Source organism: Mustela putorius, unplaced genomic scaffold, assembly GCF_011764305.1.
Source record: "Mustela putorius furo isolate JIRA1106 unplaced genomic scaffold, ASM1176430v1.1 tig00001059_pilon_pilon_pilon, whole genome shotgun sequence".
Lineage (NCBI taxonomy): Eukaryota > Metazoa > Chordata > Mammalia > Carnivora > Mustelidae > Mustela > Mustela putorius.
The window spans coordinates 3,773,712-3,785,933 of record NW_025421553.1 but is presented as its reverse complement, the minus strand read 5'-3'; positions in this window follow the sequence as shown (position 1 = coordinate 3,785,933).

The following is a 12,222-nucleotide window of genomic DNA, read 5'->3' as shown; positions in this document are numbered from 1 at the left end:
AATGCCAGGGCATACATGTCATATTATCCCAGCAGTTCCCCATGAGGGGATGGGTGTATTGCCGCACATCAGTGACTCTCAAGACACCACCAACTCTTCAACTCCAATCCCAGAGGTGAGCAATGGGCTAATATGGGCAGAACTGGTAACCCAATCATTTGACATGACCTACTTAGGTAATCCCTTTAGAATTTAGAAGTACTTTGTATCTACTGTGTTTACCTTGGCATTGGGGCTTTGACCATATCTCTGAGACAAGAGGAATAAAGGTAACATGTTAAATCTTGATACTGCCTCTGCTATCTGAAGACACTGAAAAGAAAGAAAAAAGATATATTAGGATTATGGGGATAAATTAATATTGAGAATTGTTCAAAGGTGCCTTTTCTTAAGGATTCCTTTTAGCTTAATAACGGGTTAAAAAAATAACCATAAGTCCAGAATTGGATTTTAAATTCATTCAATTATCTATCAGTTGCTAAGACATTTCCAAGTTCTTACCCATTCATGCTTGAACACTCTAATGACAGAGAAATCACCATCTTTTGAAATAGTTTGTTCCCATCTGGGGTTGCTTCCAACCACCAGAGAGTCATTACATGAAACGCAAAACTGTCTCTTTAAGGTTTCTACCCCCTTGACCCTAATTTGAACACAGAACAAGTCTAACCCCTTTCTCACAAGACAGACTTCCAAAATGTGAAGCCAGTGTCACTCCACCTTCTGATATTGCATTTTCTAAATATCCAGTTCCTTCAGTCATGCCCTTTATAATGACTTCTACAACTCTTAATATCTTGCTTGACTCCTTCTGGAACAGTCCCTAGCCTGCCTATGCCCCACTTGAGCACCCAGACTTGAAGCAAGAGTGGTCTCACCAGTAGAAGAGGGGACATCTCTCCCCTTTGCCATGCAACACTTTGTGAATAATAAAACCTAAATTAGGGGCACCTGGGTAGCTCAGGGGGTTAAAGCCTCTGCCTTTGGCTTGGGTCGTGATCCCAGGGTCCTGGGATCTAGCCCCGCATCGGGCTCTCTGCTCAGCAGGGAGCCTGCTTCCTCCTCTCTCTCTGCCTGCCTCTCTGCCTACTTGTGATCTCTCTCTGTCAAATAAATAAAATTTAAAAATTAAAAAATAAAACCTAAATTAACATTTACTCTGCTGACAGCCATGGTACACAGCTGATTGATCCTATATTCACTGTCAGCTATATTCCCTTAAGTCTCTTCTAGATATGCTACAGCTAAGATATGACTTACCCCGTATATGTGTTGTTGTAAGGACAAAGGGAGTAGCCTTTACATATATTTGCTTTAAAATCATTCTTCTAACGCTTACCAAGTTCAACCAGCCTAAGATTTTAGAACTCAGATTTGACCATTTAATTTATTCTAACTTATCATCTCAAATTTTATCAGAAGGTCTTCCACATCTTCATCCAAATCATGAATAAAAAGGATTAAAGAAAAAGGCCAAAGATATCCCTAGAGACATCATTTGACATCATTCTAATAAATGGCACCACCTTGGTAGCTGATGAATTAATTATCGATATACATTAACGACACTTACACCTCACTTCAGCCAGAGGTGTGTTATGAGAGACCTTGCCAAGCACCTTGCTTAAATTCGATTTCTAGGTTCTCCACTCTTCCCAGCTCTGGACATTTGGATAAAAAAGAAAGTCTGCTGTGATGGATGTTAAACCCATTCTGGTTTCTCATGAGTAAGTGATGCTGCTTAGGACTCACCAATCATTCATTTGATACTACAGAATTGAGACCACATTTATTATTATAGACCACGGTTTACTGAAATAACTTCTTCGCCTTTTGAAAATTTGAAGGATCAGAATCTTCACACTTCAGACTTTCAGGCCTTTTGGGGCTCTCCATGATTTCTCACAGATCCCTGCAGACACATGGGTGCTCACTTTCAAGTTGTCTCAGTAGGAAGGACTTAATTTATTTAGCTGAGAGACTCTTTTCTCTAATAGAGCAGCTGGAAATTCTCTTTCAGTGGCTAAAACAAATATTAACATTAATATCACTAAAGCCACTCATTAGAATCCCAGGTTTTGGATTTTGAGCTGTTTGAGCTATTTTCTGCCTCTCAGGAGCACCTGTCTTACCAAACATCCCCCAGTGCTGCTCTCCACTCTCCCAAAGAAAGACTCTAGCACCGTGAAAGAGCACAGTTACTGATATGGAAACAGATGTCTCTAAAAATACCCTTGGAAATGTATGGACATGAAACACATGCCATATATATTTAGTCGTAAAAATAAAAAATCATATATTTTTATCTAGCAGCTATTTATTCCCAATATGTGACTAAGCACTGCAATCAAGTCCTACCTGACTTAAGGAAAAAAAAAAAAAGTAGACAGATTGAGCTGTCTAACCCACAAAAAAAAAAAAAGTGTCTATGAATAATTCAACCCCAGTTGCCATGTATATTTCCTGGCAGACTGGCTCCTGACTAAAGCACCAGCTTTATTTATCTGATTGGCTTAGGACCTACAGTTCTGTAGCACAGAGAATCTTAGCACTCAAAGAGGCTTCATTCTTGTCTGGACTGGAATTCAGAAGATGTTCTTTTGGGTTCCTCAAAGTAACATATTACTTTCCTGTGCAACATGACCAAAAAAAAATTTTTTTTAATCAAAGCCTCACCTCTGAAAAACTAGTTTAAAGCCAGGTTTACAAAACACCTAGGAAGATGGAGTGAGTCTACTCAAACGCGGATATTCAATTCCTAAATTAATTGCAGTTAAAGCACAACTGTGAAGTGGAGTGATGATTCTGTGCTTGGCTTATACTGCCACCTGGTGGCATCTTGCTAGTACTAAATCAGACCCATAAAGAAATTTCAATTAGTATTCAGTTAGCAGTTTTCAGTAACACTGTCATCGACAAGTCAGAGTTTTCTATAAAATGGTGGTGCAGAGAAAGTTTTACATAAGTCTTTTTCAACGAAGTTAGGATAAACCACATCTTACTCAAACACACCATTTATATATATGAACACATTAAGCATTACTAATTAGTATACTCACAATGAAAAATCTATGAAAAAACTGTAAGCCCAATCAAAACTCCCAAAGTAAGAAAAAATTTAAAGAAAGAGACAACTCCTCTCTAAACATAGGCATTCCTAGCTTTTAGTTCTTTTAAAAAAAGTCACATAAATACCAGAAAAACAAATTGGAAATTTAGGGGTTAAAGAGTATTATTAGAAATCAGTAGTGTTACAAAAATATTTTTCATAGAATTTCTTTGGGCCTTAAGAAACTTGTTATATTTTATAATTCAGGTTTCTCTTTTGTAAAATATCTCTTTTTACCCTTGATTCTACTGGATTTTCAGTGTTCATATGGATTAACATGAATTATTTTATTATCATAGATTGTATTTGTTACAATTATATTTATTATAAGAATTTAGGAAATTTAAAACATGGGATTTCTCTTTAATTACTAAAGATAGAAAAATTTTAAATTTTGCCAAATTAAGTTTATCTATTATTTCCATATTCCTTCCATGTATTTATTTTTAAAATAAAATTTATTTATATTATTTTGAAAGGTAATGTTTTCTAATGATCAAAGTCAGATAAATTACTCTACTGCTTCATCATTCACTGTAACCAGTTGCTTGCCACCTTCCAGAAATAGCCATTGAGTTTCCAGTTTGGTAAGCCCTTTCAACAATCAAGCAAGCATTTTTACTTAGCTTTTCTATTATTTGACTTTTCTTTCATTTAATTCTTTAAACTACATAGGGCTTATTTTGCTTTACATCAATTAAAACTTTTTTTTTTTTAATGACAAATCACTCTTGCCAGCAACATGTGTGGGTTAAGCCTACACTTCTCTGTTAATTTGGGAAGTTTGCTTTAGGACATACCAAGATTTAACAAGTACTCAGAACTATTATGAGTTCTATCTTTCATTCAAATGACAGATGAGTACCTATGTCATTACCATACTGATCTAATTCTCTTATAGAGTTTAAAATATGGCTTAATATTAGAACATATTTAATATTAAGGAAGGAATTAATCATCCACCATTACTATTCTTTTTCTAAACTGCTCTAGCTATTCTCATCAGTTTTTTATTCCAAATAAGAACTTCAGAATAATTTTGTTAGGTTCCCCCCAAATTCGACCAAGTTACTTTTAAAAAAAGACTTTAGAGGGGCGCCTGGGTGGCTCAGTGGGTTAAGCCGCTGCCTTCGGCTCAGGTCATGATCTCAGGGTCCTGGGATCGAGTCCCGCATCGGGCTCTCTGCTCAGCAGGGAGCCTGCTTCCTTCTCTCTCTCTCTGCCTGCCTCTCAGTGTACTTGTAATTTCTCTCTGTCAAATAAATAAATAAAATCTTTAAAAAAAAATAAATAAAAATTAAAAAAGACTTTAGAGAATTGCTCTAAATTAGGAATTATTTTGGGAAGAATTACTACTTTTACATATAGGTTATTAGTAGAAAAAGCAGGATTAGTGATAAGCTCTTCTGATGTTCTTAAGCTGGATGGTTTTTTCAAGGAACAAATTGATGAAGAAACTCAAAAGGTGTTTTGTACCTGCAATATGGCAGGAGATATATGCAGAGAAACCCCCTCATTCAGAATAATTTAAAATGCTGGATAAAGTATTATTTTTCTTTTTTTAGTTTCAGGGTAGAGTTTAGTGAGTTATCCGTTGCACGTAATACCCAGTGCTCACTATATCAAATGCCCTCCTAAATGTCTACCACCAAGTAACCCCATCCCCTCACCCACCTCCCCTCCAGCAACCCCCAGCTTGTTCCCTATATTTGAGTCTCTATGGCTTGTCTCTCTCTGTGTTTTTATCTTATTTTATTTTTCCTTCCCTTTACCTATGTTCATCTGGGTTTTTTTTCTTAAATTCCACATATGAGTGAAATCATACAGTATTTGTCTTTCCCTTATTGACTTATTTCACTTAGCATAATACCCTCTAGTTCCGTCCATATAGTTGCAAATGGCAAGATTTCATTCTTTTGGGTGGCTAAGTAATATTCCAGTGTGTGTGTGTGTGTGTGTGTGTGTGTGTGTATCACATCTTTATCCATTCATCTGTCAGTGGACATCTGGGCTTTTTCCATATTTTGGCAATTGTGGACATTGCTTCCATAAACATTGGGTGCATGTGCTCCTTTGAATCACTAAGTTTGTATACTTTTGACAAATACCTAGTAGTACAATTGGTGGATCATAGGGTAGTTCTATTTTTAACATTTTGAGGAACCTTCATATTTTCCAGAGTGGCTACACCAGCCTTGGATAAAGTATTTTTAAATATCATTCTAAATGAATGGCTGAGTTGGTTGAAAAAAAGGAAGTCCTTAAGTCCACAAGTAAAAGATAGCATGAATCCAAAGAAGTTCTGGAGCTGGCATTTGGTGGAGACATTTATCTATCCTTGGTGGCTTAGGACTTAGGCTTCATAGAGCCATATGGGAGATAGATGATAAGACATTAAGCCTGGGCAAGGTGGGAAACAGAACTTTCCATGCATGACCCATGCATAAGGTTATGTACCATCAAAAGCAACATCCTTAGTAAGTGAATTATGTTACAGGGGTGGGAGGAGTATTCACCCTACAGAGACAATCAGTAGAGATAATAGGCCCAAGTATTATCAAGAAAGATAAAATGGGGGTGTGAGGGGGAGTTTCCCTTGAAAATTATTAACACAAGTCTCTGCTCATGTAGGATAGGGTACATCCTATCTTATATGGTATGGCTAGGATAGTCTGAGAATGTTTCCAGGTTAGCAGTACCCTAAATACCCACCAATAACAAACATATAATCCTTTCTAGAAGAACAGACCCAAATGGTTACAACTTTAAAAAAAAAAAAAATCACAAACCTATGAGAAAATGGACAAGTGATAATGAGTTGAAACAGAGTTAGACTATGCAAATTTTTACCTACAGAATATCAAATGAGTATGTTTAATATATTTTGAGAAATAAAAGAGTGTACATTGCAAAGGAACAAAAATATCACAAATAACCTATATCTCTGAAAAAGAACCAAAAAGAAATTCCAAAAAAATAATTTCTAATAACTGACATTAGAAATTCAATGTTTGGATCTGGTTTAAGATGGCAATATAAAGAGGCTCTTGACCTCACATCCTCCCATGAACACACCAAACCTACAGGTACATATAGAACCCGTGCCTCTGAAAGAAATCCACAAACCACCTGAGTGGCTCCCACACAGTAAATGACAGAGGACAAAGGACTCACATCAAACCAGATAGGAGAGGCTAATAATCTCCCCATAAACCCCACCCCTTGTGCAGCAACACACAGCCAGCCTGGAACTTTCAACTCCAAAATTCTCACTGAGAAATGAAAGATTTAGATTTTACATGTGATGCCCTAACTTTTAAAACCTCCACCTGAGAAATGGATGCCCAAAACACCTATTTTTAAAAGCCAATGGGGATTGCATACATGAGACCAACAGAGCTATAGAAAACTAAGAGAGACTTCTTAAAGTGCTGGTAAGAACTCACCATAGCAAACTCCTGAGGACCCAACACAGACCCAGAGAATATGCCCAGTCTTTCTGGGAAAGAGGCCTTTTTGTATATCTTAATAGAGACAGCCTACATGGTAAGCTTCTAATTTAGCACACAACGAGTTGACTACTGTATTCTCCAAAGACCAGGGAGGCTGGTAGACAGCACTTTGTGCTCTCCTGCTGCCTCACTCCAGGTTGCCAATATTTCTAGGAAAGGAGCTTATATACATATCTGGGATCACAGTTTTTGTGGCTGCCATCCAAATAATGCCCCTTCATCACCTGACTCTGGTGGCAAGTAGGGCTTACATTTGCAGGTTCCACAAAACTGTAATAGTTCTTGGCCAGCTATCCCCTCCGCGCACAGTGCTAATGAGGCCACAGACAGAAATGCCCATACCCCATCTTCCCCTGATACAGGTATATTTGCACACTTTAAAAACTGCTGCCCAAAGGTCCAGTGGTCTATAAGCCTGAATCTAGGAGCTGACTGAGATCTTCTCCTTTGGGACACTGGCAGGTTCTGACACCGCTTCGATATTGGGAGCCACTAAGAACAAACAAGACTGCTTAGACAACCACAAGGATTTGATAGAAGCCAATAGCTAGGGCAGGGTTGAACAATAAGGTTCATCTCCCACACAAGACAGCTAGGAGATGTGGCTATTTTACCTAAGGCATAGAAACCCGTACAAAGAGCCAAGAAAAATGAAGAAACAGAAAAAGAAGAACAAAACATCAGAAAAAGATGTAATAAGTGATAAACCTCACAAAGAGTTCAAATATTCGGGGCGCCTGGGTGGCTCAGTGGGTTAAGCCTCTACCTTCGGCTCAGGTCATGATCCCAGGGGCCTGGGATGGAGTCCCGCATCGGGCTCTCTGCTCAGCAGGGAGCCTGCTTCTCCTCATCTCTCTCTCTGTCTGTCTCTCTGCCTATTTGTGATCTCTCTCTCTGTCAAATAAATAAATAAAATCTTTAAAAAAAAAAAAAAGAGTTCAAATATTCAAATAATGGTCATAAAAATGCTCGCTGAAGTAAGAAGAACAATGCATGAAAAAGCGAGAATTTTAACAAAGAGTTAGAAAATATAAGAAAGTACCATACAGAAATCACAGAGCTAAGGAACACAGAATCTGAACTGAAAAATTCAGCTGAGGGGTTCAACAGCAGACTGGTTGCAGTGGAAGAAAGGATCAATTACTTAAAGACAGAATTCATCCAATCAGTGGAGCAAAAGCAAAAAGGATAAAGACAGCTTAAGAGACTTAGGGGATATCATTAATCAGACTGATATTTGCATGATAGGAGATCCAAAAAGGAGGAGAGAGAAAGGGACAGAAAACTTATTTAAAGAAATAATGGCTGAAAACTTTCTATCCTAAACAAACAAACAAACAAACAAAACAAATAAGCAAACAAACAAACTTCCCTATCCTAGGAACAAACAAACAGACAAACTTCCCTATCCTAGGAAAGGAAAAATCAGGAATCCCAGAGATGTCCAATAAAATGAAGACCTATGAGAAGTGAGAAGACCTATGCCAAGACACATAATTAAAGTGTCAAAAGTTAAAACTAAGAAGAGAATCTTAAAAGTAGCAAGGGGAAAACAAGGAGTTACATACAAGGGAACGCCTATGAGACTATTAGCAGGAAATGTGCAGGACAGAAAAGAATGGCACAACATATTTAAAGTGTTTAAGGAAAAAACCACCAAACAAAAATGCTCTATCTAGCAAAGTTGTCTTTCAGAACTGAAGGAGAGATAAAGAGTTATTCAGATAAGCAAAAGCTTAAGAAGTTCATCACCACCACACTGGCCTTAGAAGAATTGTTAAGGTGACTTCCTTAAGCAGAAATGAAAGGGCACTAATTAGCAACAGGAAAACATTCGAAGGTATAAATCTCACCAGTAAAGGTAAATACATAGCTAAACTCAGAATAATCTAGTAATGGTGATGGGTTTATCATTTACAAATCTAGCAGAAGTTAAAAGACAAAAGTAATTTAAAAAAAACTGTAACTATAATAATTTGTTAATGGATATATATGTAAAAAAGATATAAATTGTGACATCAAAAATATAAAGTATGAGAGAGGGAGGTAAAAATGTAGTTTTTAAATGCATTTAAACTTAATTGTTATCAGCTTAAAATAGACTGTTATAACTCTAGGATGTTTTCCATAAGCCTCATGGTAACCATAAAACAAAAGCCTACAGTAAATACTCAAAAGATAGAGAAAGGAATCTAAGCATACCATTACAGGAAAGTATCAAATCACAAAGGAAGAAAGCAAGAAAAGAACAAAAGAATAAAAAAACTGTAAAATAGCCAGATCGCAATGAACAAACTGGCATTAAGTCCATACCTACCAATATTTACTTTAAATGTTAATGGGCTAAATTATCCAATCAAAAGATAAAACATAGTTGAACAGATCTAAAAAAATAAGACCCAGAGTACATGGCTGGCTCAGTTGGTAGAGTATGCAACTTTTTTTTTAAGATTTTATTTATTTATTTATTTGTCATAGAGATGGAAAGAGAGAGCACAAGCAGGGGGAGCAGCAGACAGAGGAAGAAGTAGGCTCCCTGCTGAGCAAGGAGCCTGATGCAAGACTCAATCCCAGGACCCTGGAATCATGACTTTATCCAAAGGCAGCCACTTAACCAACTCAGCCACCCAGGCATCCCAAATGTGCAACTCCTGATCTTGGGGTTGTAAGTTCAGGTCCCACACTGGGTGTAGAGATTACTTAAAAATAAAATTAATAATAATAATAACAATAAGAAGAAGAAGACCCAAAAGTATGTTGCCTATAAGAGACTCACTTCACTTTTAAGAACACACATAGACTGAAAGTAAAGGGATAGAAAAAGATACTCCTTAACATGGAGAAGAAAAGAAAACAAAGATTGATATAGGAGACAAAACAAACTTTAAGACAAAGACTAATAAGAGACAAAAAAGGTCATGATATGATGATAGAGTGGTGAGTGCAAGAAAAGGATATGACAATTGTAAATATTTGTGGAAACATTGACCCAACATAGGAGACCTAAGATATATAAAACAAATACAAACATAAATAAATGGGGTAATAGAGAGCAAACAATACTAGTAGGGGACTTCAATATCTCATTTTTATCAATGAATAGATAGTACAGACAGAAAATCAATAATGAAACACTGGACTTAAACTACACATTAGACCAGAGGAACTTAACAGACATTTACAGAACCATTCCATCAAAAAGTAGTAGAATACACATTCTTCTTAAGCATACATGAAATGTTCTCCAGGACAGACCATATGTCAGGCCACAAAATAAGTCTCAATAAATTTAGAAGACTGAAATCATATCAACCATCTTTTCCAACTCCAGTGGTATAAAACTAGCAATCAATTTCAAGAAGAAAACTGGAAAACTCACAAATATGTAGAGATTAAACAAAATGTTACTGAGTAACCAATGGTCAAAGAAGAAATTAAAAGATAAATGAAAAATATCTTTATATAAGGGCACCTGGATGGCCCAATCAGTGAAGTGTCCAACCTTGACTTCAGCTCAGGTCATCATCTCAGGGTTGTGAGATCAAGCCCCACATTGGGGTCCACACTGAGCATGAAGCCTACTTAAGATTCTCCCCTCTCCCTCTGCCCCTCCCCTCTGGCTCATGTGCTCTCTCTCACTATATATATATATATATATACACACACACACACACATATACATATACATATACATATATACATATACACACATTTTTTTTCCAGACAAATGAAAGTGGAAATATAACAACCAAAACTTGGCAGAAAAAAAGAACATAAAGATCAGGGCAAAAAATAAATGAAATGGAGATTTAAAAGACAGTAGAAAAGATCAAAGGACCAAGAACTAGTTCCTGAAAAGACAAATAAAATAGGCAAACCCTTAGCTAGACTCAACAGGAAAAAAAAAATAATAAAAGAAGATTCAAATAAAATTAAAAATAAAAAAGATGTTGTCACAACTAATAAACAGAAATGCAATGGATCATAAGAGACTACTATGAACAAACATACACCAAAAAATTGGGCAACCTAGAAGAAAAGATAAATTCCTAGCAACATACAACCTACCAGACTGAAGCATGAAGAAACAGGAAATCTGAACAGACCAATACTAAGAGATTGATTTAGTAGTCAAAAACCTCTTAACAAACAAAAGCTCAAACAAAAGCACCTGGGTGGCTCAGTGGTTAGGGCCTCTGCCTTTGGCTCAGGTCATGGTCCCGGGGTCCTGGGATCGAGGTCCACATCAGGTTCTCTGCTCAGTGGGGCCCTGCTTTCTCCTCTCTCTCTGCCTGCCTCTCTGCTTGCTTATAATCTCTGTCTGTCAAATAAATAAATAAAAATCTTAAAAAAAAAAAAAAAGTCCAGATGAGCACTGGGTGCTGGGTGTTATATGCAACTAATGAATCGCTGAACACTACATCAGAAACAAATGTTGTATTATATGTTGGCTAATTGAACATAAGAAATAAATAAATAAATAAGTTAATGAATGAATGAATGAATGAATGATTGAAAAAACAAAAGTCCAGGGCCACATAACTTTACTGGTGAACTTTACCAAACATTCATTAGCACCATGCTCTAACCAACTGAGCTAACCGGCCAACCCCTTACCAAACATTTAAAGAGCAATTAATACCAATCCTTCTTAAACTCCTCCAAAAAAATAGAAAATGAAGGAGGACTCCCAAACTCATTTTATGACACCAGCATTACCTCAACACCAAAACCAGAAAGGGATACTCTAAGAAAAGAAAATTACAGGCTAATATCCCTGATGAACATAGATGAAATAATTCTAAAAAAAAATACTAGCAAACCGAACTCAACAGCACATTAGAAGGACCATACACCATGATCAGGTGGGATTTATTCCAGGGATGTGAGGATGGTTCAATATCCGCAAATCAATCAATACGATATGCAACATTAACAAAATGAAGAAAAGAAATTGATAGAAATTGTAGGATCATCTTAAAGGATACAGAAAAAGCATTTGATAAAATTCAACAGTGATTCATGATAAAACTCTCAAAGTGGCAACAGAGGGAACATTATCTCAATATAATGACATGATATGCCATATAGGCCACCTATGACAAGCCCAAAACTAACATCATATTTAGGTGAAAAACTGAAAGCCCCTTCTCTTGGAAGAAGACCAGGATGCCCATTCTTGCCACTTTTATTTAACAGAGTACTGGAAGTCATCGCTCGATCAATTAGGCAAGAAAAAGAAATAGAAGGTATCCAAATCGAAATAGAAGTAAAACTGTCTCTATTTGCAGATGACATAATATATATGAAAAAACTCTAAAGACCACCAAGAAACTTAGAACTAATAAATACATTCAGTAAGCCTGCAAGATACAAAATCATTATACAAAAATCAGTTGTGTTTCTATACATAAAACTAACAAAAAGAGAAATTAAGAAAACAATCACACTGGGGCGCCTGGATGGCTCAGATGGTTGAGCATCTGTCTTCAGCTCAGGTCATGTTCTCCAGGTCCTGGGATCAAGTCCCATGCTGGGCTCCCCCCACAGAAGAGAGAATACTTCTACCTCTCCCTCTGCCCGCTGCTTGTGTTCTCTCTC